The sequence below is a fragment of the Xiphophorus hellerii genome, chromosome 20 (assembly GCF_003331165.1).
Source record: "Xiphophorus hellerii strain 12219 chromosome 20, Xiphophorus_hellerii-4.1, whole genome shotgun sequence".
Taxonomy (NCBI): Eukaryota; Metazoa; Chordata; class Actinopteri; order Cyprinodontiformes; family Poeciliidae; genus Xiphophorus; species Xiphophorus hellerii.
In genome coordinates, this window is record NC_045691.1 from 34,645,710 (window position 1) to 34,670,745 (window position 25,036).

Genomic DNA, 25,036 nt, shown 5'->3' on the forward strand with positions numbered 1-25,036 from the left:
CTTAAATTATCATTTTAAAAAGACAGTTTAACTATCTTTCCTGAACAGCAATTTAGGTAACTGCCTTTGATAAGCTGTAAATTGTAACTGCATTAAAATCCCAGAAATTCAACACGAAGCTGGAAGCTTATGTTGACATGAGGATTTTTTATTTTTTAATGACAGAGGTGTGAGGTCACATTAGCCACTAAACAGAAGACAGAGATCAAGTCTAAGCACTTTTAATCTTATGAGACAAGCAATTACAAATAGTTGCATTGATTTGTTCAAAAGCTTTTGGTGACATAAATCGTTTCTTGCTTAGCTTCTTGCTGGAAAATATAAATGTCAAGTGTGTTATTAAAAAAGACCTGTGAGAGGACAAGATTGAACGTAAAAGATATAAAATCCCAAGCATTTTTTCTGTGGGTAATATTTCACAGAAAACGCCGGTTCTTTTATATCCATGTTGTTTTCATGAATGTGATCACAAACTGATCCCATCCTATAAAGCTAAAGTGAGCACAAACATGTGGGATCAAGTAACGTGGTTGTTATTGTATTTGTGCTTTGTGTTCAAGTTTAGACTCAGTCCCAGGTTTTACTTGCTTCAGTCTGTAGGAACCAGAAAAACTTTCACACTGACCTCCAATATTTGGGTCCTCCTTGCTCCATAAAGATGGCTGAAATATGGGATGAGAAATTCTCATGCAATAAGTAAAAACTGATCCCACAATGAAAAATCTGGCTTTATTGACAGAATGTTAATACAATAGTTTCAATTTTGCATTTAGGCCTGAATACGGACTATGACAGAAATGTTTTTTGAAATAAACTTCTGATTTCAGCAAATTTGTCACATACTTTAGCATCCTTTATTTGTCTTGTTAGTTAGTACTAAGACAAATAAATTGCTTATCTGGACACTCGTTCTAGTGTCTGGTGCTACGATGTGGATGTTGTCATGAAGAGTATTTGGCTTTTTTTTTTTTTTTAATCAACTTGAGTTTTGCTCCTGTGTGGGAAAGGATTTTCCAGGCACAGTATCCTGTTTATGCACACACTGAGGAAAAATTTGTCTGTATACGTTTCCCCTGCCAAGATGAAACCCCATGTTGAGGTAGAGCCCTGGAATTAGTGAAGATGTGTGGCACTTGATAGTATGAGGGGCCGTTGGCTATGTTTTGTCTCACATACACTACTAAAGACTCATACACATACACAAAATACTAAAATTGCGCATATACACTATTAAAATATCACAAGCGCATACAATTTTTCTTTCTCACGCATACATAAAAGATTAAGATTGCACATATAAACTAATATTGCACGTGCATGCATTTTGTTTTCTCTCTTGCACACACACAAGACTAAAATTGCACATATACACTACTAGAATTATACTACTAATATTATCTGAATATTCTACCCGTTTAAAATGAAAAGCCTTGGATGTATGCACTAATCATTTTACTAGAATATCCTACCTGTTAAAAAATATTTTAAATACAAAGGTGTTTGTAAGAATAAAACAGTATCAAACAGGGGAAACAAGTTTTTATTGGAATTAAATTAAACACAGACAAATACAGATCACTGCAGCTCTTTTTTGCGTATTAATACGTTGTATGACAGACTATCAAATGCAGCGCAGCCACAATGTGTCCACCGAACTGCGCAGGTCATTGTGTTCCTGAAATGATAGGATGATAGTTTCTCTGCTAGTACCCTCCCATAGTCTCCCCTGTCTCTCTACTCCATCTGAAAGAGGAAGTTTTGGGAAACTTCCTCTTTTTGGCCTCATGTTTCCTTGAGGATTGTTTTTAACATAGACTGGTCATGCAGTACAAAAATTTTAAGTAGGAATTTCATTTTTAATACATAATTTTAATCCATATTTGGTAGTAAGATAGTAATTTTCCTCCCTGTTGACACATTGACCAATATCCATGTGTCAAAATTGCAGCTGCCTTACAGGGATTTTGGTAGAATAGGTTTGTCTATTTACTTGAAAAATTTGATCATCATTCAGTTTTGCCCCTTTAATTGTTCTCTTTTGTTTCCTTGCTGTTGGAGCATTATTCTGCATGTCAGCTAGAACAATTTTATCTATTATTTGTTCTTTTTCATCTTATTTTAGGAAGTTTCCAGTTCTATGTTATCCTGTTGCTTTGCTGCTTCTTTTATTTAACATTTGATCAGCTGACCCGTTTTCATTATAAAACCTTATCCTTTCCTGTGGTGTGCGCTGCACACTTACAAACTGCTAGTTTTAGCTGGCAGTTATATTGTTTGTAGGAGAGCTGTTAGCAAAGAGGCAATGTATTAGAGATCTTACATGTGGATGTTGTTAGATTCATCAAGGTGGAACACTTCTGTCTTACTCCTGACAGATGGCATAACCCAGAGTTGGCTCTTCTGCACAACATTGTTTTTTACTCTTTTTATACAAAAATGACCATCCTGAAATTAAACCAAAATCTCAAATCCTCTAATTCAATATTTCTTTATGAATTTAATGATCAACAATCAATCAAACCTAGATAAAAGGTTTGAAACTTTAGTCTAGAAAATATTACTCTTATTCACACTCATCAGTTTGGAGTAACCAGTTACTTAAAATGTCAAAGTTTCTTTTAACCTTGCATTTTCAACAGCTGACAAAATGTTTATTATTATTATTATTATTATTATTATTATTAATAATAATAAATACTTAGTAACTTGATCAGCTACTCAGTTCTTAAATACAGTTTGTTTATTCTCATAATCACACTCATTTTCATCAACGCAAAGCGACAAAAACAGAAACAGAAAAATCGATCAGATTTTCAGTTAGTCACAAATTTTCAGTCTGTTTTCATTGTTTTTCCGTGCTCAAGTTATAAAATTTTCTGAAGCTTCAAGAATTTTCCAATATTTGTTAACAACATTTTTAATGTGTTAATATTTATCTTTAGTTGTCAGGATCCTGTTTTAGGTAACATGCACATTTTAAAAGATCTATCTCAGACATGTGTTAGAAACCAGCAGTAACTGGACTTCCTGTTGCTAGAACACTTCACCCATTTTAATAAAATGTAAATTCATTTATAGAATTAAATTCTAAATTAATTGTTCAGTTTAAATGCAACAAATACGTTATGGTATATAAACACTGCAGTATCAATTATTTTCAACACTTGGAGATATTTAATTTAATTCCAAACTAAAATGTATTACCAGGATAGTTCTTTTAAAAAGGAAAAGAAAGCTTTTGCAAATCATTATTAGCTTAGACTCTTTGATCATTTTTAGTTGGTGTAATTCAGAGGCATAAGTGTTTATTAGTTCCTTGCTGAACTTTTAGTGATTGCAGTCTTCCCTTCAGGTTTCCCAACCTATGGTTCGTGGACCCTAAGAGGATCCTTAGCAGTGGTCCTGCTGTTCAGGACTCAGAGTTAACAGGGACAAACTGAGAAAATTTGTCTATCATTGAACATAAAAGCCTCTAAGACTTTATTTTCTGGAACAGGGTTAGTAAGCAAGCAAGTCTCCATTGCAATAGCAGTGTATAACAGCTGTGTGTGTGTGATACACTTATCTTTGGATGTTCTTTCTGTCTCACTTCTCCCTCTTCTTCCTGGTGCTGGCGTCGCTGCAGTGTAATCCTCCCCCCTCTCTCTCCTCCAGCCCCCCGTCTCTGATGTTGGATCTTTGAGCTGTCCAGACTGTCCCTCAGTCAATGTCCATCTTGTCCACAAATGAAACAAGCATCAAATAGTTCCGTTTGTTTTCTTCGTCTCTGAAGCACATTATTCTTCCATTCTCCACGCTGATGTCAGGGAGTAGATCAGCGGAGGTTGTAAGAGTTCAGTTGCATCCAAACACAGGAATGTAGTTTCAGTCCAATGTCCAGCAAGACACCATGCAGTAGTTTGCTGAATGGCAGTTCCCAGATGTCAAGGAATTAAAATCAGCAGATACTTTAGTGTCTGGAGGTTATGGAACTCGTCTTTGTCTTCTTGATTCCCGTCATTAGCTAGTGACGAAGGAGGGACTTCATCTGATCCATGGCAGGACAGGTTTGAGTTGAGGTCAGAGGTCAGATGCACCGCAGCAAGGCTCAGACAGAGGAAAAGGAAAGAAGCAAACAGAAGTTGATTAGGGTTTGTCTTTCTTTCTGTGTTTTTTATTTTTAAATATATATATTTCATATATCTTTTCTCTTTTTTGATTGTATAGTTTTAGCCACTTATTACCCAACATTGTTTATATTTTATAATTATAAATCATTTAGAACACATATAAACATGAAACATGTTAAAACCCGTAGTCCCTTTTATCCCCTTGCCATGTTAGATTTTAAAATGTAGAATGTAAGTTAATTTAAGTTTAAGTTAACTTAGTCTGAGTGAACATCTTATCAGAGACCAATGAATTACTTTAAGTTTGTTGATCCTTAATGCTGAGGCTGTGAAGCCAGCGAACAGCCCTCCTCTCATTTGGAACTTAAGTGAGATATGAGGCTGGATACAGTCCAGGTCGGTAGCAAACTCTGTTCGCTGACCCCTCCAGATATACAACCAAAAAGGAGCATAGCACCAAGTTGGTGTTTTAAACTTTTGTAATTATTCTATCCAGTAATCAATACATTAAAAAACATTGTTCTCTGAGAAAAATGTTCTTTTTTTTATTGTCTCTGTGATGGCTGCAGTTACAGCCACACAAATGTGGTAATATTCACTCTCACCACACGCAATAAGTTCATTTCACTTATATTTGGATTTCTTTAAGTTTAGGATTTAATTTACAGAATAACTGGTTTTGTTTAGAAAGCAACACATCACAGTGTATTCTAGAATAAGTGCGCACATTTTAGTTTACATTGTTGTGTTTTGCTTGATTTAATCTTTGTTTTGTTTCTGAGTTTAAGTGCTGGCTGCCCAATCCTTAGGAGAGCAGAGAGGTGGAGAAGGGGTGGAGCAAGCCAGCTGAGACTGCAAATTGGTTCACACCATTACTCATCATCCAGAGGGGGGGAATGGGATTTGCTATGTTAGTTTCAGTTAGGTTTCTGTGTATTTTCCCCTTTGTGTTTTGTATGTGGCCTGATCAGCCAGTATTTAAGTCCCCTTTTGTCTCTGTTTGGGAGGTCTGTTTTTTGAGTTAGTCTGAGTGGATGTCTGTTACTTTGACCTCTTTTATGGGCCCAAATTTTGTCATTTTTTCTATTATTTACCCAAGTTTTGTTTTGGGTTAAATAAAAAACAACTATTTTGACTTTAAACGGGTGCCTGGCTGTTCCTTAACTGCTCGGTCCATCACAGTCTCATTTCACTTCTCATCAAGTTGTTTTTGCACCTGTTAAAATTCATTTACACTTAAACTTCCCTTTTTAGGAAAGTCATGATTCCACTTTGAGCATGCAAAATAGTCGTTCCTATATACATATATACAGTATATTTATACACATACACACATATATATTTATCTCAGTGAGACGTCTCTCCACTGACTTTCTTTCTTTGAAGGTGTAGAAATGCTAAAAAACCATCCACTATATTCCCATAATTTTAGTACTCTGCGATTTAGCTTAATATAAACATTTTGTGCTTTTTCTTCAAAGAAAGTACTCCAAGTGAGCGCTTAGTGTACTTTGAAGAAGAAGTCTTCTAGGTTAAACTAATTTTGACCTGGTTCTTCACTTTGGATTCTAATTCCAATGACAGAAAGTTTATCAGAGAATCTTAATTCTCTGCTTACATCATTCACACACACACCAACCCACACCCGCACACACACACAAAACATCGTGCCGGCTCCAAAAAGGAGGGGACTCAAACCCGCTCCTGTCTCTTATTTGATGTTATTTTCAATCAAATTGGGACTTGAACCCAATTACGGATGGGACTCCAACCCTCCTTTTATTTATTTTATATTGTTGGGACTTCAACCCTAAGTTAAAAGCGCTTATCAACTCACGTTTCTGTCGGTTCATCTTGTCCAGTCGAATCTCTTCAATCCGCTGCTGACAAACGAAGTCGGACCTAGGCGCTGGCCCAGCGAAGAAGTTACTTCCCGGGACTTTGCTTCCAAGTCTGGCCGTGCACTGTTCAGCGCGTCGTTCTTCGCCTGTCAACAAACGGATATGTTGAGATCGGGTCACGGCACCAAAATGATAGGTATTTTGTTTACCTAAATACAAAGAAAGAACCATAGACAACATTTATGAGTTTTCAACCAAGCTTCTGCAGAAGGAGAAAATATAGCAAACCACTTCTCCAAGGTGTTTACCATGCGTTCTGATTCCCTGCAGCAGAGCCTGTCTTTTATTAAGCAGGAGAAAGAAAGAAAGGAGTCAAGAGTGGAATGTGGAGGTAATAAATCAAGGGGGGCCTATTCTAAACAAGGAAGAACTACATTCTACACACAAGCAGTTTAAGGAGTATCCCAAGATAAGAAACAGCTGCACCTTCAAGGTTTAGGGAAAAAGCAAGTTTTGTCTTTCACATGGTTTAACAAATTCCTCCTCTCTGGGGTGTGAATACTAAACCTATGAATGAAAAGCAAACTGGTAACTACTTATGTAAGAATGATAACAAAACATAATTATTCTAACATAGGATATGATTAATATACACTAATATTACACGGCTGTTACACAGCTTCAATCCTACATAGTATCGCTAACATCTATTAAGAAAAGTTTAACAATAAAAAAAGAGTGTAATTAAACTAAAATAATTTAGGTGTGTATTTTATTAGTGTATGTGTGCAATCTTAGTATTTTGCGTGTGTGTGAGAAAAATTTTATGCACGTGTGACATTTTAATAGTATGTGCAATTTTAATATTTTTTTGTGTGTATGAGTCGTTAGTAGTGTGTGAGAGACAAAACATAGTTTTTGTCCTAAACGGCCCCTCATATGATAGGAGTAATTCATGTACGCATTCCTTTCCTTTTCTGTTATTAGCAGCTTACCTAGAAACAGAAGTCAGAGCATCTTTGTTCTTCTGCAAACAGTTTTCACTGATCACTTGGAAACTATCTGATAGCAAAGCATGGGGCTTTGCATTTAAGCTAAAACTTAATCAAACTCCTTAACTTGTCTGTAAGCAGGGTGTCCATGCACACTTAAATAAAATTAAGGTCTTAAAATGTCTTAAATACATTAATCCCACATCTTAAATTTGTCGTGGCGGGACTGTTAATCTTGTATTATTCTACGGGTTTCATATTCTACAGTCAACTGTCATCTGTATTATAATAAAATGGAAGTATTTTGGGGGGTGATGCACAGTAGCACTATTGCCTTGCAGCAAGAAGGTCTTGGGTTTGATTCCCATTTCAGGTTCTTTCTGCATGGAGTTTGCATGTGCATGTGTGGGTCCTCTCAGGCTTCCTCCCACAGTCCAAAAACATGACTGTTAATTGTTAACACACTCACACCTAGATTCTCCTTAGGTGTGTGTGTGTGTGTGCGATGAACTGGCGACCTTTCCAGGGTGTACCCCACCTCTCACCCGTTGACAGCTGGAGATAGACACTCCTGACCCCAACGAGAGAAGAGTGTAAGAAAATGAATGGATGGATGGATGGATGGATGGATGGATGGATGGCTGGATGGATGGATGGATGGATGGATGGATGGATGGAAACAACAGTAACTCAGCCATGAAGTGGTAGGTCATGTAAACTGACAGAGCGGGCTCAGCAGATGCTGAAGCACATAGTGTTAAGACGTCACCAACTTTCTGCAGAGTCAGTAACTACAGACCTCCAAACTTCATGCGGGCTTTAGATTAGATCAAGAACAGTGTGCAGAAATTGGTTTCCATGGTGGAGCAATTACATCCAAGCCATACAAGTGATGCAAAGCGTCGGATGCAGTAGAAGTTGAGGCGCATCCATCTAGCAATCTGATGGAAGCGTCTGGGTTTGGCGGTTGCCAGGAGAACGGTACTTCTGTGACTGCATTGTGCCAAGTGTATCGTTTGAAGGAGGGGGTATGATGATGTGGAATTGTTTTTCAGGAGCTGGGCTTGTCCCGTTAGTTCTAGAGAAATGAACTCTGACAATTCCATGCTCCCAATTTTTTGGGGACAGTTTGGAGCTGGCTCTTTCTTCGCCAACATGTCCTTAAAGACATGGAGGGAAGAGTCTGATGTGGGTGAACTTGGCTGCCTGCACAGAGTCCTGACCTCAACCCGATAGAACACATTTAGGATGAATTAGAGGGGAGACTATTGCCCAGGCCTTCTTGTCTAACTCACAAATGTGCTTCTGGAAGAATGGTCAGAAATCCCCTTAAAAACACATGGAAAAACACATCAGAACACATGGACCGAATGCACTGATGACACATTAATTTAAAAAAATCTGACTTATGTTCTTATAGCATTGACATGCAAGAACAACCTATATATTATTGGTTTGAAGGAACTAAATGTTTTATTATGATTAATCTGATCAGCTTCTAATGCAGCTGTGTTCCTTTTAAACGGTGTAGTTTTAATTTAATCAAATCTCCCATGTTTTCACATATGCCAGAGTCACTAAAACGGATCGTTTGGGGCTTAAAACTGTTTAAACATAATACTCACTGAACAAGGTTAGCAAAATAGAATACAAAACTTTCAGTCATTAGCTCTAATGATTGAACGTTTTGGACCCATTTTATTTATTTTTTTAAAATTCAAATTTAAAGTACTTTATTGATATCAAAGGGAAAATTATATTACACTGATGATTCTCCAACAAGATAGCTAAACAGTAAGCAGCACAAGGTAGAAATGAACAAACATGAAATTTGTTTTTTTTTTAATAGCAAACCTGTTATTTCAAACTGTTTGATTTATTGAATAATGCATATGTTCACTTATGCATGTCTTCATTTGGAATTTTTTGTTTAGTTATTTCCTTTATCTAACCAGGTAAAACCCCATAGAGATCCAGGTTTCATTTTAAAGAGGACCTGGCTTGCATGTTTTACATGTTTCTTCCTTTACAACTGAAAGATTTTTATTGTCATACCTTTTCGCAATTGTTTGCTTGTGGTACAAAATTCAAATTCAGATCCCAGATAATGGTCTATAATATATACATGACTAAATAAATTGAATAAATAAATTTAAAACAGTAAGATGTAGCTGAAATAAGTGCAGTTTGAGTTAAACAGTCTGATGACTGAAGGGAAGAAACTGAGCGCTCCTCAGCCTCCTGCCTGAGGGAAGCGGCTGGAACCGTCTGTGTGCAGGATGAACGGAGTCCTTCATGATGAGGAGCGCTGTCCTCCTGCATCATGATTTGTAGAGATCCATGGTGGAGGGAAGACTGCTCCCCACAGTCCTCTCAGCAGCAGTGCATCTGCTGAGAGGACAGATTTATCTCTATCTGGTGATAGTGGGATGCACTATCACACACCCTCCACCACAAAGTGATAGAAGCTCCTCAGGACTGAGCCCCGAAGTCCAGCTCTTCAGAGCTTCCTGAGAAAGTAGAGATGTTGGTGGGCCTTCCTGACCAGATGGGAGTTGTTGGCACTGGAGATATGCACGGTACCTGTAGCTGGAGACCACCTCCACAGCTGCTCCTCCAGTGTACAGGACTGAAGAGAACCTTGTCCCTTCTCCCATCTGAATCTTTGGTCTTTTCACATTGATACAGAGGTTATTTTCTCTGCACCACTGCACCAGGTGTTCCACCTCCTCTCTGCATTTGAACTCATCACTGTTCATGATGTGTCCCACTGCTGTGCCATCTGCAAACTTTACTATCTACATCAGGGGTGTCAAACTCCAGTCCTCAAGGGCCGGAGTCCTGCAATTTTTAGATGTGCCTCTGCTGCACCACACCTGAATAGAATAATTAGGTCATTAAGACTCTGGAGAACTGATCTACACAAGGAGGAGGTCATTAAGCCATTTGATTCCAATGTTTTGTACCTGTGGCACATCTAAAAACTGCAGGACACCGGCCCTTGAGGACTGGAGTTTGACACCTGTGATCTACATGATTCAGATGATTGCAGTTCAGCAAATGCCTGTTGGACTGATTAGTCATCAATTGAAATCAGCTGGGCTGAAGCAATGAAACATCTAAAACATGAAGAGTAGTGTGCCTTGAGGCCCAGGGTTGGGAAACACCATTTTAAACCACTCAATCCTGATCCTCAAGTTGGCCTGTTCTGCATGTTTTTGGTGTCTCCTTTCTGCCACACACCTGGCCTGAATAAATGGCTGATCCATCCATTGCTTCTGGAGTACTGGATGGAATGGATGAGGTAAGGCTAGTATTTGTATCAGGTGTTCTAGAACAGACACATCTAAAAGTTATAAAGGACACTGATAATGTCCTTTATAACAGTCTGTAATGTAGACAACTTTAAAAGTTTTCATCTCGTGTTATTTTTACTCGGTGTTTGAAGTTCCTCACATTTCTGGATTTGTCTGTGGATGTCAGGGTGCTGGACAGATAGCCTTCAATGCAGTTCTCCAAGGCTTCATCCCACAGACCCTGGTGCAGTAGCTCTCCTCTCTTGAGTCCCACACTGGGAAACTGGATTCTGGATTTCCTGACCAACAGACCTCAGTCTATGAGGAAACTCAGCTCTCTGTAGAGAGCTGGTGGGCGCTTTCCGGAGCAGGTGACTGGAGATATGCACACAGTCATAGTCCATCCAGAAGTACCTGTAGCTGGAGACCACCTTCCCAGCTGCTCCTTTGATGTATAGGGGATGAAGACGGATCCTTGTCCCTTCTGAAATCCATCACCTTGGTCTTCACATTGATGCAGAGATTATTGTCTCTGCACCACTGCACCAAGTGTTCCACCTTCTCATCACTGTTCATGATGCGTCCCACTACTGCTGTGTTGTTAATCAACTCCAGTTGTTCTTGGTTGATATTAAAATCAGTCTGATGAAAAACAAATTTATGAACTAATTCATATAGGCCTATGACAGCTGGACAGCTGCAAGTAAAATACTTGTATTAATATTGTTTTACTCATAAGAGTAAAACACACTTGTGGGGATACTTATAAGTAAAACAAATAACTAACTTTGATATCAAATAATTAGAATACAATAGAATAGAATTCAACTTTATTGTCATTGCACTGTCACAAGTACAAGCAACGAGATGTAGTTTGCATCTATCCAGAAGTGCTCTACGAGATATAAATATTTATTTACAGATGTACAAGACTATGTATGTATGGACTATAAGGGGCTATAGCAAGAGATATAGATATTGTGTATAAATATAAATATGGGAGCTATATGCACAGATTATACAGATTATACAGAATATACAAGAATGTTAGGGAATGGATTATAGATAAATAATGGCAGATAAAATTTACAGGTTGTATGTGTGTGAAGAAAACAGTCTGTGATGTGTGTGTGAGTGAGGATAGTCCATGTGTTATTGTTGTATGAGAGGATAGGGGAGTACAGTCCTTATAGTTTATGTTTTATGTCAGGAGGCGTTCAAAAGCCTGACAGCTGTGGGAAAGAAGCTGTTCCGGTGCCTGGTGGTTCTGGTCCGAAGGCTTCTGTAACGCCTCCCAGAGGGCAGGAGGGAAAAGAGTGTGTGTGCTGGGTGAGTGGGGTCCTTTGTGATTTTCCCGGCCCTTTTCAAACACCGCTTCCTGTAGATGTCCTTGATGGCAGGGAGCTGTGCCCCGGCGATATACAGGGCAGTTTTCACCACCCTCTGCAGCGCCTGCCGGTCGGAGACAGAGCAGTTCCCGTACCAAGCTGTAATACAGTTGGTGAGGATGCTCTCAATGGTGCAGCGGTAGAAGTTCGTGAGGATCTCTGAGGACAGGTGGTTCTTCCTCAGGGTCCTCATGAAGAAGAGGCGCTGATGCGCCTTCTTAATGAGTTTGGAGCAGCTGGTCGTCCAAGTCAGGTCCTCGGAGATGTGGACTCCCAGGAACTTAAAGGTGTCCACACACTCCACCACTGTCCCCTTAATGTGGATGGGTGGATGTGGGTCAGCGTTCCTCCTGAAGTCCACGATAAGCTCCTTGGTCTTCTCGGTGTTCAGCTGCAGGTTGTTTTTGTCGCACCACTCAGCCAGACGGTCTACCTCCTCCCTGTAAGCGGCCTCGTCATTATCTCTGATGAGGCCGATCACCGTGGTGTCGTCTGCGAACTTGATGATGGCGTTAGAGCCATGGACAGGTCTGCAGTCGTAGGTGAAGAGGGAGTAGAGGAAGGGACTCATCACACAGCCTTGTGGCACTCCGGTGTTTATGATGATGGTGGATGAGAAGTGGTTGTCCAGCCAGAGATGTTGAGGTCAACTGGTCAGGAAGTCGAGCAACCAGTTACACATGAGTGGACTGATGTCGAGGTCTGTGAGTTTGGTAATGAGTTGTGATGGGATGACAGTGTTGAATGCTGAACTAAAATCTAAGAAAAGCAGTCTGGCGTAAGTGTTCTTACTGTCCAGGTGAGAAAGGACAGAGTCCAGCGCTATAGAGACTGCATCCTCTGTACTCCTGTTCTGCCTGTATGCAAATTGGTGGGGGGGTCTAGTGTGGGGGGGGAGACAGGATCTGAGGTGTGCTAGGACCAGCCGCTCCAAGCACTTGGTAATGATAGGGGTAAGGGCTACCGGGCGGTAGTCATTGAGTCTGGTTGGGTTGGGATTCTTGGGGATTGGGACGATGGAGGTAGACTTGAAGCAGGTTGGTACCACAGCGCGGGCCAGGGACAGGTTGAAGATGTCCGTCAGCACTCCTGCCAGCTCCCCAGAGCACGTTCTGAGGACACGTCCAGGTATGCCATCAGGACCCGCAGCCTTGTGGGATTTAATCCTGCTCAGAGCCGCTCCTACATCAGTGGGGAGGAAAGTCAGCGGCTGTTGGCCTGGGGTGGTAGCTGCTTTGGTTGCAGCTGTGGTATTCCCTCTCTCAAAACGAGCATAGAAGTTGTTAAGTTCGTTGAGGAAGGAGACATCAGTAGAAGCGGGGGTGGTATTGGGGTTCTTGTAGTCTGTTAGAATCTGAAGGCCTTGCCACATACGTCGGGGGTTGGCGTTAGAAAAATGATCCTCCACCTTCCTTTTGTAGTGGTGTTTGGCCTTCTTGATTCCCTTCTTCAGCTCAGCCCTGGCTGCACTGTAAGTCTGTGCATCCCCTGACCTGAAGGCGATGTTGCGGGCCTTCAGCAGGAGACGAACGTCTCGGTTCATCCAGGGTTTCTGGTTGGGGTACATGGTAATGCGTTTGCAGGTGGTGACACGTTCTATGGTGGTGGAAATATGGTTCAGTACAGATGAGGCGTACTGATTCAAGTCTGTATGGTGGAAAATAGTCCAATCTGTATTCCTGAACCGGTCCTGGAGCACAGCGTCTGAGCCCTCTGGCCACACCTTTACTGTCCTCACGGTAGGTTTCACACGTTGGATGAGTGGTAAGTACCGAGGTGTGAGGAACAGGGAGAGATGGTCTGATTGTCCGATGTTGGGGAGGGGTGTCACATTGTAGGCTCCAGCCAGATTGGAGTAGACATGGTCCAGGGTCTTGTCTCCTCTGGTGTGGCAGGAGACATGTTGGTGGAATCTGGGAAGAACTGTCTTCAAGTTGGAGTGATTGAAATCACCTGCAACAATAAAAGCAGCCTCGGGGTATTTGGTTTGGTGTTTGCTAATAGCCGCATAGAGTTCTTTCATGGCTAGCTTGGCATTAGCATCGGGGTGGGGGACGGCAGTGAGGATAATGGAGGTGAATTCCCTTGGGAGGTAATAAGGTCTGCATTTGACCATTAAAAACTCCACATTCTGTGAGCAGTGACTCTCTGTAGTAGCAGAGTCTGTGCGCCAAGCTTTGTTAATATAAATGCACAAACCTCCGCCTCTGGTCTTGCGGGAGTCATCTGCTGTCCTGTCGGCTCGGTGTGTGTGGCGTCCACTTAGCTGGATAGCATTGTCCGGACAGCTGTTGTTTAGCCATGTTTCGGTGAAAAACATGACATTTGAGTCCATAATCCGTCTGTCACTCGTGATGGATAGTCGTAACTCGTCCATTTTATTAGCCAGAGAACGGACATTGGCGAGGAAAATGCTGGGTAAAGGGAGCCGATGTGGTGTTAGCTTTAGCCTAGCTCGCACCCCTCCACGCTTACCCCGCTTTTGTTTACGTTCTCGTCGCGGCCTGCGTACCCTTCCACCCGGCTAGGAGAATTGAGCAGCCTCTGGTGTTCTGGAGATCTCTGGGATGAGTCGGAGATCGGCGATCATAGAGTCAAAATTGTAGCTCCAAAGGTCCAGAAGTTCGTGTCTGCTGTAGTGCAGCAACGCTGTGCAATTCCGAAAAAAAAGTCCAGTCATGAATAGATAAAAAAACCCACTAAAGAGCAGATTCTGGAGAGACGCTGAGCCTCGCGTTGTTCACGCGCCGCCATCTTGGTCAAGAATTCTTCTTCTTCTTCAGATTTTAACGGCAGCTTGCATCCATTTACGTTGCACTACTGCCCTCTATTGACTCCTACCACCTACACCTCAAATTCTCTTAAAAATCCCAGTGTTTTTTAAAAAACGAAAAATCTTATTTTTCCCCTCAATACTATTCAGCTGATCGATCACCTTCTCAAATTTCAATTCCCTACTAACACCTAGTTCTGTTTTTAATAATCTTCTTTGACTTGCGTATTTCCTACATTTAATCAAAACATGTTCCACTGTTTCTACTTCATCACATCATCTACATAAACCAGTAAGGTGTTTCCCCATCTTAAAAAGAGTTCCGTTTAGGAAACTATGCCCAGTTCTTATTCTATTTATAATTATCTCTTCCCTCCTGTTTAATCCTCTGATCCTTTCTACATCAACTGTATTTTGTATTCTAAATAAATGTCTTCCATTTATTTCATTTACCCACCTAGCTTCCCATATCTTCTTGCTTTCTTTCCAAATTATACTTTTGCCTTCAGATTTAGATAACTTTATTTGCATATCAATATCATCTTTTTTAATTGTCTCCTTAGCCAGCCTGTCCCCTCTTTCATTCCCCATAATACCTACATGAGCAGGAGTCCAGAATAATACAACATTTTTATTTTGTTCACATATCCTATGATGAACCGCCATAATCTCATATAAAATATTTTGATGATTTTTTGTACGTCCCTTTCCGATACTCATCAACGCAGATAGAGAGTCACTACAAACTATTATTTTATTCCTATCAGTTTCCTCCACCCATTCTAAAGCTACTAAAATAGCACCTAGTTCTACCGCGAATACACTCAAATAATCAGATGTTCTTTTTGAAATACTAATCTTTAATTCAGGAATCACTACGGCTATACTGGTTGCTTCACTTTTAGGGTCTTTCAACCCATCCGTATAAATTTGCAAATATTCATTATATTTATTCTGCATTTGATTATAAAATTCTTGGCAAGTATCTAATGTGTTCCTTTTCCTAATATTTGTTAGTGTTCTGTCTACATTAATATATTTCCAAGTCCATGTCGGTCTCAAAGGCCACAATACAGTTGGACTAAATTCCTTATAATATACATTAAAAATTTTCGCTCTATCATCCCCAACCCACCCAAAGCTATCAATTTGTTTCTTTCCTCTTTCCCAACACTCTCCTAATACTTTCTTAACTGGGTGATCTGCATTATGTCCTTTTAAACTTATCCAATAATTGACCATTAGCTGCTGTCTTCTAATGCTTAATGGCATTTCTCCTGACTCTACTTGTAATGCACATATTGGTGTTGATTTAACTGCCCCTAAACATATTCTCATTGCTCTGGCTTGAATAACATCTAACTTTTTTAACCTAGTTTTAGCTGCTGATCCATACACCACACTCCCATAATCTATTCTTGATCTAATTAGAGACACATATATATTTTTAAGGGAATCGAAATTTGCACCCCATGTCAACCCAGCTAAACACCTCATAATGTTTAGAACCTTTTTATTCTTCTCCATAATATGTTCTATATGATGTCCCCAAGTTAGTTTCTTATCAAAAACTATTCCCAAAAAACGAAACCAATCAACCCTTTCTAACTCTTTCCCATATAAACACAACTTTTTTTTCAACCCCTATTTTTTTATTTGTGAAAAACATTACTTTTGTCTTTTCAATTGAAAATTTAAAGCCCCACTTTACTCCCTTGGTCAAGAATTAGAATATTGAATGACTCTTGGTGATGGTAATGAGAGTTAATGTAATAACTCATATTATGATTATAATAAGAGTAATAAGTTATGATTATAATATTATAAATGAATGCTAAATCAGAGAAGTTAAAGAGGTTATAGATGTGATTTTGACATTGATCTTGAAATAGTGTAAAATGTGTAACTGCAATTAAAGATCACTGATGTTGTATTGGAGGTAGATGGTAGGTGATAGGTTAAGGAAAGGAGGAACTAAAAAGAGAGGAGAGATGACCAACGCATCAGAGTTTGCTGATTTAGAAACAGAGCCTCCAAGACTGTTGGTCCTTTGTGTTGTAACACAAAGTTCACCTTTAAGTTCATCCCAGCACTTCCATTGTATTAGAAGTCAACTCAACTTAGTAATCCTCTCATTGATCCAACATCTTCCCCAACCTTCACCCTCTTTTTTTCCAAGCAAAGGAGATATCTAAGCTATTTACTCAATGAGCATCATTACCACTGGCCTTGCTAACTGATGTGATAAGCACCATTATGCTTTCATCTTCTTTTAGTTACCTTTTTAATTGCTTCTCCTCTTTGAAACTGAGCGGTACTGAAAGAAGAAAGCAGGCCCAGATGAGATTGTGTTGCAGCTGGAAGGCCTCGCCATATTGTTGTGTAGGGGTGTGTATGTCTGCGTGCAGGGGTGTGTAGGGGCGTGTGTGTGTGTGGGTGTGTGTGTGTGGGTGTGTATGTGTATGTGGAGGCAGAGGCCAGCGAGGCATGCCTTTGAACAGCAGGTGGTAATTGAAACAAAACAAGGGCTGATTAGGGAAACGTCTGGCAGCTCATGATCCAAACAGCACGCCACCGAGGAGCCCAAACACAAGAGCCCTGGAATAAAGTGGTCATCATCTAATTAACAGAACACGTTTTAATTACAGAGTAAACCAAGCAGTGCACTGTGTCAATTTAACTGATGTGGTAAGTGCCAGTTTACAATATCAGAAACAGACAAATAATTGGAATCTAATTACAAGCAGGTTTGCTGCACAGTACCGCCTGCAGCCCATCTTAATAAACAAATTGTTACATCAAACCATGAATAACAAACACCGCAGGACTGCTAATTTGCACACTGAAAAGTTTGGGAGTTTGCCAGCTTTGACTATTTCACTGCAGCTCTTGTGTGAATGGATGAGGCTGCGCAGCACTTTAATTAGAAGGAAACAAGCAGCATTCGGCCATGTCTGTTTTTGCAATCATATTCTCATATGTGGGGGGGGCTTTCGAAGTGTGACTGATTTGTCTTATGTCCATGGAGTGGGGTGGAGGTGTGGAGCATGGGTGAATGTTAGCACTATCTCTTCTGATAAATGGCAACAATGAACCACAATCTGGTGATAATGATGGGGAGGAAGTTTGCAAAAACAACTAAATTCCTTACAAGTTATTGTAAGCTGTATAAATCTTTTGCTTTAGTTGTGTTTCATAACATCAACCTGCAGGAACTACAGATGAAAATTAGCTCATATAACTAAAAAGATAGCTATTGTCACTGCTAAGTTTAAGGTTATGGTTTGCTTTGGGAGTTCTAGAAAGAGCGAACAGGAGGGCTATGGCTTCTGTGGCTGCATTGGCAAAAAATATTTATACTCTGGAAAAGCAATCAGTAGGAACTATTCCAGGCAGTGGTTCAGAGGATGGCTGGTGGGTGGCAAGAGCAGTTTAAGGAGCTCCTCAGCTTTGACTCCCATCCCATGTCCTCCAGGAAGTAGTCTACCATGGTAGGCTACATGGTAGGAGTTACAACCTTTGGCCTGCTTGGAAAAGCCTGTGCTGGAGCAGTATTAAGGCAATTTGTTCTCAGAAAGATCAGCTCCAAATAAGTCCCTCCAAATAAGACTGAAATGGTGAGCAATAAGGCACTAGAATAGGGATCTTCTAAAATGTACCCTAGTGAAAAATAAATATACTAAGTATGTTAAATTTTAGCATACTTCAGAACTGATGATGATTGGGACCAGATGCCTGGAGTGAAAAACATTTCTGAGTGTCTTCTTTGCCTGTTTATGTTAGAAGTAGAAAAAATAGTCACTAATATCATAGAATCAGTTATGAAACTGTTTAAAGTGTGGACTTAAGAGAGACAAACTACCTTAAAATCTTTCCATCCATGATCTAAACACGCTGATCCCTGCAGGGTGGTGAGGGGACTGGCAGTGCCCATCTCCAGCAGTCATCAGATGAGAGGCGGGGTTCACCCTGGACAGGTCACCAGTCCATCACAGGGCCCTCAAAGCTAACAAAGAATAAAATATATGAAAGAGAAATGGTAGATTAACAAGGGGAATAAATTCTGTCCAATTATTTTCAAATTAAATCATGTTTATTAAGCACTTTGTGTTGGAAACACACCAGTTTTTGCTGTTAAAACTGGCCCGCTGCTTGGTAAAAAAAAACAAAAACAAAAAAACATCCTTCCACCATGAAGATGATGTGGAGGTTCATCCTTAGAACTGGTTGGTGATCTGGTGGAGCCAGAGCCTTTACTGAGACAGGAAAGTCTTTAGGTTTTCTAATTCCTGATCCCTGGCTTCCTCTTTCAACTTCATTTGCTTAGACTGCAAAAATATGTTGAAGATAAAAACAATGATGAACGAGTTATAACAACAGCCTCACAATATCAAAGTCTCTTTGGCATACTGAGCTTAATTAAAACCAGGTTAGGTTTATGAAGAATCACTTTATATCAAGTCGCAACAAACAGCCTCCATGCAGTTATAACATGAAGCTGAATGATTGATATAGTAATAATCATAAAAGTCGCAATAAAATTGATAAAATAACTATTACTGAAACCAACGTAAGTTTGTTTCTATGTATACTACCATTTCAATACTGTTTGAAGGTTGCTCAACTAAAGTATAGGGGTGGAGCCAGCGCCACGTAATTGTTCGGAGTCTAGAATGGCACCTCCTCCTTTTGTGATTTTTCTCCACCATTTCAGTCTGTTGGTCAATGGCCATCTTTGGGGGAGGGGTCTCCAGAGCAGCTGGTTCAGTGTCAAATAATCCCTTAATTTCAGCAGCTCTAGTCCTCAGCATTTTATGAAATCTGTACCACTGCTGTAGCCTGTTCCCCAAGGACTCATTTCTTGAAGGAAAATCACATTATTGCTCTGCAATCAAGCTGTTGGCTCTTGGAAATGTATGTATTATTAATTTAGCGCTATGATCAACAGCAAAGGGAACAACCATTGAAGTACGTACAACTCAAAACCACTTTTTTAGGCCTACTGTTAATTTGGCAATTATTAATCGCTGTTGTAGATAATAGCTACTGCTGCTATTAGCTAACCTGACAAAGCCTGCCTTTTTTTGTATACGGCACTCTGCTTGAAAACAGCGGGTTTCAATAAATCAATATTAAAGTGGAATTTAATTAAGAGCAGTTACTCATTAAAGCTTTTTTATTTAGAACCTTAATTTTTTGTAAAGGTGTAGCAGAGATTAGATCAGTCAGACTGAACAAAACTTGCATAGAAGCAACATTTGAATTTTACTTTTATTTCTCAATAGTTTGTTTACTGAGAAAAACATGTTTGATGTGCATTACTAGTCATTTTTGGTCCTGCAGCTTATATGTGGTTTAAAAACTTTTTAAACCATATCTTACATTACATTTCACTGTAACTTCGCCGACCCCCCCAAAATTGCTCTTAAGAAATTTTCCTGTTTATGGTCCCCCCAAAAAATGAGATGGGATTTATGCCCTTGCACTCAGGCGTCGAAGTGCTGGCAGTCTGTCCCTCATATACTCCTAGATGATGAGGTAATTAATCACAGGTGTGCTGACACCAGTCAGTAGGCACGCCCTCCAGGTAGTTCAGCCTCTAGGCACCATCAAGTGCATGAAGAGGGAAGCAGCAGACAACAGAAAATCCCCACAAAGAGCCAAACCCTGGTTTCCAACAGTCACAAGACCAATGTCTGGGATCATGAGCGCCCCCTGCCATGAGGCAAGAAAACTGCCTGCCTCACCTCGAATCTGTTCTCTGCCGTTTATGATCACTCTTCTGCACATGAAACACGTTGCACACACAGTTGGTGACAAAAAACACTGTACATTATATACATACGGAAAATCAGTTAATATATTAAATATTTTTTACCATTTTACTGGCGACGTACAGACAGGAGGAACATGCTCTCATCGAATGGCAGTCACCAAAGTTAGTGAGAGGTTGAGCAATCTCAGGTGAGACTCAGCTTACTGCTGCCTCACCAGCTGCGCTTCCGATCTTTTGAATGGGAAATTGTAAAAATTCTGCGATTTTGAAAAAAAAAACAACCAAAATTGGTTACGCTAAATGAAAAATTACATACTTTATAATACAAACCACCAGGCTGAATATAGCAATATAAATTATCATTATATATTATTTTTCCATGATGACAAGTGCCTCTGCCTCACCTGCCTCTCCTGACCGCACATCACTGCCAGGTGCCACTCCTGTCAGCTAAGAACAGGAAACTGAGGCTGCAGTTTGCACAGGCTCACCAAAAATGGACAATAGAAGATTGGAAAAAAGTTGCCTGTTCTGATGAGTCTCAATTTCTGCTGCAACATTTGGATGGTAGGGTCAGAATTTGGCATCAGTAACATGAAAGCATGGATCCATCCTGCCTTGTATCCACGGTTCAGGCTGGTGGTGGTAAAATGGTGTGGGGGATATTTTCCTGGCAAACTTTGGGTCCATTAGTACTAATTGAGCATCGTGTCAATGCCACCTCAGTATTGTTGCTGACCATGTCCATCCCTTTATGACCACAGTGTACCCATCTTCTGATGGCTACTTCCAGCAGGATAACGCCCCATGTCATAAATCATGTGAATCATCTCAGACTGGTTTCTTGAACACAACGATGAGCTCACTGAACTCAATGGCCTCCACAGTTAACAGAACTCAATCCAATAGAGCCCCTTTGGGGTGTGGGGGAATGAGAGATTCGAATCATGGATGTGCATCCGACAAATCTGGAGCAACTGTGTGATGCTGTCATGACAATATGACCAGACTCTGAGGAATGTTTCCAGTACCTTGTTGAATCTATGCAAAGGATTAAGGCAATTCTGAAGGCAAAAGGGGTCCAACCCGGTACTAGTAAGCTATACCTAATAAAATGGCCACTGAGTGTTTGACGTAATAAAAACAGATGGTCAATGTGATAAAGATCGATTATTTATTTGGCTAGGGCGTTTTAATCTATTAAACTTGATTAAAGAGTGACAGAAACTACCAGATTATACATTTTGACACCAATTTCATTTGATTTGACGAATCAAATGAACCACTTGTGGCTCCGGAGTCACAGATTGCAGATCCATGAGTTGGAACCTTTTCTACTTTTTTCACCTCAGTTTGAGACGCTGACTCACACATATGTGATGTCATGCTGCAAGGGGGATCTATTGTCATTGAAACAATAAAATGTCTTCCAGTGTGTGTTACACACTGATGAGGTACTTCCAGCTCCTGCCACCCTTTGGCAGGAGCTGGAAGGTTTAGAAAGGTTTTCTACAGAGTTCATCTGAATTTGTCTGATATAAATGAAATCAATTCATGGCAAAATGTAAATGAACATAGAATAACCACAGAAACAGATTCAGACGCTGCCCCTAAAATAACTTCAAAACAGACTCCTGTTCGACAGTTTTATCTTTTTCCTGCTGTGTTTAGAAATTAAGTGGCCTTTGCATGAGGCGGCGCTGGGGTGGACCGGTCTGCACCCAGCCCAGTTCCCCCATCTGTAAACAATAGGGTGTGCATTAGTTTGGAAACAATGTGTTTATTTAAAAGCTCACTTCCGGCATGGACTCTACAAGTTTCCCATTAATTTTATTCCTGGCGGCTCCTGTTTTGAAAAATCATTGTTTTGAAGGGGGTGGGAGGGATACAAAACACAGAAAGGGTGGGGGGAGGGTGTGTGAACTCATTGCATCTGGGCTCAGTTCCTGTGCCCAGATGCATGCTTTAATAGAACTGATGGACGTATTTTGTGTTGTTTTAATTATTTCCAAGGATCTTAGCTAAGGAGAAAAACAAAACACTAGGGAAACATGTTTTTGTTAGGCCTGCTCTGGCATCAGGTCTGCTGCTGCTGTGTGCTCTATGTATTACTTATAAAAGAAAGGGGACAGAAAAAAAGAAAGCCAAACAGTTTTTTTCCCTGCTTACTGTAAAGTGCTCTCAGCTGTCTGCAAAATCTGCCTGGAGGGACTGAGATTCAGCTGAGGGCTCTGGAGCCCAGGAGCTATGCCCTCCATCCCTAACTGCCCCAAAGCCACATCCTGTCAGAAAAGAAAAGACTTGCACCTTGTTCTCCTCAGGAAGAACACAGATAGATATTAAAGCTACCTGTTGCCCATAAATCCATCCTGCAACAGGTATCACACCTAACTTCTTTGTGAGATGCTGATCACAACCTGTCATTTTTGGGCTCCTTAATCAATGAGAAAGTGGTTGTCCCTTACAGTTTTCTGCATTTTTGCTTTATAAATGTTTTAGAAAAGGGTGTGCTGTGGTGGCGTAGGGGATAGCGCGACCCACATTTGGAGGCCTTGGAGGCCTGTCGCGGGTTTGATTCCAGGACCTGGCGACATTTGCCGCATGTCTTTCCCCCTTTCCTATCAGGAAAGGGGGAAATCATATCATATCAGGGACACTAGAGCCCTCCCTGGAGGGGAGAAAAAAAATAAATGTTTTAGAATGTCATATAATTTTAGCAGTTTTCCAATGTTTTTGTTTATTAATGGGAGCATACTAACCAACTCAGTAAGGGTCGTTTGCGAAAAGAGAATTTTTATTTTATTCAAACTTCATTTATTTTTCTGTCCTACCCAGCAGTGTGCCATTCACAATTGTTGTGTCAAGATGAGGCCCACCAGCGGAGCATTACGGCTTTCACCATGATGCTCCAACTTTATTAGAAATTGGTATGGGTTTACTTCAAATGTAATGGACACAGAGATGAAAAAGAAAGGAGAAAAAGAGATCAATTCAATCAATGTCAAAGTTTCCTCTAGCAAGTTCCAGGAAAACAGAGCAGAGTGAAGGAGAGTCCTCTCACCCCAATTCTATCTGAGTAAAAAGGACGAAAAGAAGAAGCACTTCACTGAACTGTACAATAGTGACATGAGGTCATGGAAAAATAATATATAGCAATAATTTATATTGCTATATTCACCCTGTGGTTTGTACTATAAAGTATTTACTTTTCATTTAGCTTAGCCAATGTTGATTATTTTCTCTTCCAAATTGCAGAATTTTTGCACTTTTCAATTCAAATGCTTGGAAGAGCAGCTGGTGATTGAAGCTGTGTATATATAGAGTCACCTTCTGTGTGTGTGTGTGTGTGTGTATATATACAGTACAGACCAAAAGTTTGGACACACCTTCTAATTCAATGGGTTTTCTTTATTTTCATGACTATTTATAAGGCAATAAATCCCACTTATTAACCTGACAGGGCACACCTATGAAGTGAAAACCATTTCAGGTGACTACCTCTTGAAGCTCATCAAGAAAATGCAGAGTGTGTGCAAAGCAGTAATCACAGCAAAAGGTTGCTACTTTGAAGAAACTAGAATATAAGGGGTATTTTCAGTTGTTTTACACTTTTTTGTTTAGTGCATATTTCCACATGTGTTATTCATAGTTTTGATGCCTTCAGTGTGAATCTACAATTTCAATAGTCATGATAATAAAGGAAACTCATTGAATTTAGAAGGTGTGTCCAAACTTTTGGTCTGTACTGTATATATATATATATATATATATTAATAAGCAGCATATTAATAAACTTTACCCTGTCATTTCAGATGCAGTGACCTGTGCAGTTCCAGTGACCTGGTGGCCTATGAAGACTGCCAGACACATATTAATGTGTAAAAAGAGTTTGTGGGGATCAGATGTCTGTTTAATTTAAATAAAAACTTGTTTTCATTCTTAGAAATCGTTAGAAATTCATTTATTGTAGCTTTATTACACTAACTGAACTACCAAAGGATATTCTGATGCAGGGTTTTAATGCACCAATATAAACACACATATTTAACAGGTAGTTCTGATTAATTAATTAATATGGTGCATTAGTGCACATAGAGATAGCGGTATACCTTGGACATATTACTAGTCGATAGTTTACCAACAATAGGAGAGCAGTAGACACTACATTCCTCAAAAACAGTTGGCAACGGATCCAGAGTGGAGATTGGCTTATGCTACACTAGTCCATTGAATGGTCGATGACAAAGCTGCAGTGAAACTATCCAAAGAAGTACTACAAAGCTGGATTGGGCCAGTATGGTATATAAGTCATCTGATTGCACTAATCCACATTCCATATGACTTGTTGATTAAAGGTCCTGATGTCTTAAATCTGATCAAAGCTGTCCTCCTGAGGTTCCAAGCAGGCGTCTTTGCTGCCCTTGGTGACATCCAAAAAATTTACAACTCTGTTTGGTTGGAGGAGAAAGAGGTTCATTTGCATAGGTTTCTGTGGCATGACAGTAAGGATGCTGAAATAGAAGATTTTGACATAACAAGGGTCAATATCGTAGATAAACCTGCTGGCTCTATATCCCAAGTCGCCATGCAGGATACTGCCATCCTAACTCCATTCACACAATTCAAAAAGGAGAAACGTGTGCTGGAGGAAGATGTCTATGTCGACAACATCTTCACATCTCACAACAACCTTGACCACCTGAAACTCCTCACATCCAACATTGAGCAAATCCTTAAAGCTGGAGAATTTTTCATGAAGCCCTGGGTTTACTCCAGGAGGGAAGAGTCAAGAGAAGTTAACATGGAGTTAAATACCATGATCTTGCCTAACCAGCTCACTGAAAAAGATAACTAAGCCCTC

General features: G+C 40.1%; 1 long non-coding RNA gene across 1 annotated transcript; it reads left to right on the forward strand.

The window, feature by feature from the left end:
* The first annotated feature begins 5,775 nt into the window (after positions 1–5,775).
* LOC116710140 (uncharacterized) lies at positions 5,776–24,121 on the forward strand. The gene is made up of 2 exons (XR_004337047.1): positions 5,776–6,146; positions 23,988–24,121. It is a non-coding gene; the product is annotated as an uncharacterized LOC116710140 (long non-coding RNA).
* The last annotated feature ends 915 nt before the right edge of the window (positions 24,122–25,036 follow it).